The sequence below is a fragment of the Babylonia areolata genome, chromosome 23 (assembly GCF_041734735.1).
Source record: "Babylonia areolata isolate BAREFJ2019XMU chromosome 23, ASM4173473v1, whole genome shotgun sequence".
In the NCBI taxonomy this organism is placed as follows: Eukaryota; Metazoa; Mollusca; class Gastropoda; order Neogastropoda; family Buccinidae; genus Babylonia; species Babylonia areolata.
In genome coordinates this window covers 39,005,853-39,007,112 of record NC_134898.1, presented here as the reverse complement: position 1 = coordinate 39,007,112, position 1,260 = coordinate 39,005,853, and positions in this window count along the sequence as shown.

Here is a 1,260-nt window from a genome sequence, read left to right as displayed (position 1 = left end):
ATGTGTGTCTCCACTATATGTTTTACATTTATTTGCTTATTTATCATCATTGTTGTCTTCTTTTATTTTATTATTATTATTATTACTACTATCGGGAATGGCCAGAGGGCAAAACTGATGCGGAAGTGAAGCTACTCATAGAAGAAAACAGTAAAGAAGAGGACATCATCATATACACAGATGGCTCAGTCACCAAAGACCAATCCGGTTGGGGATTTACTGCGAAACAAAATGGAAAAACAAATAGGGAAGAGAATGCTGCCTACAAAGTCACAACCTCCAGCCTAACGATGGAAGTTGAAGCTGTGACACATGCCCTTCAGTGGCTATCGTCCATCCATATGCCCGGAAACCAACATGCCATGATTCTAACCGACTCAATGAACCTCATACAGAAAATTGAAAATGGAACGGGTAGCCCAGAGTGGCACAAGGCAATGCGCAACTTTCAGATTAAAAAAACTCACATGGCCATACTGCCCGGGACCTGCAGGTGTTAAGGGAAATGAGCGAGCTGACAGACTTGCTGGTAACGCAACAACAACGAGCGGCCTACATCTAGGAAAATCGGAAATCCTCAGAAAAGTCAAAGAATATCAAAAAGAACAGGTACAAGGCCATCACACCATCGATCGCCTCAAAGAAATAAAACCAGAGAGAGGGAGCGGCCGTAATAGACTAGCATGAAAGGTAGATCACGATGCTGTGCAAATCAAACAAATCAGTATCGGCATCATTTCCAAACCAACATTGCGCAAATTTCTTCAAAACGGAACAGAGTCTCTGTGGGCTTTTCCAAATACAATGGACTGAGCAACACACCAGACGCCACGTTCTTGGCATCAGAGATCTTTTCCCATCCCTCTTGCGGCCAATCAATGGCGGCCTCTGTGCGTGTGTGTATGTGTGTGTGTATGTGTGGGTCTGTGTGTTTGAGTGCGTTTGTGCATGCGCAAGGGTGTAAGTGTACACAAGTGTCAGGAGAGTTCTGTGCACGTGCGTATGTGTGTGTGTGTGTGTGTGTGTGTGTGTGAGGGGGGTGGAGGGGGGAAGGGGGTAGAGGATGAGGTATGTGTGTGTATACATGCCTACACTGTGGGAGCAACGGAATATTGGAACGTGCGGGTGTGTATGTGTGTGTGTATATATATATATATATATATATATATATATATCTTTGTATATATGTGTGGGGGCTTGGGGGTGGGGGATATGGGCGTATGTGTGTGTGCTTGTGTGTGTGTGTGTGTGTGTGTGTGT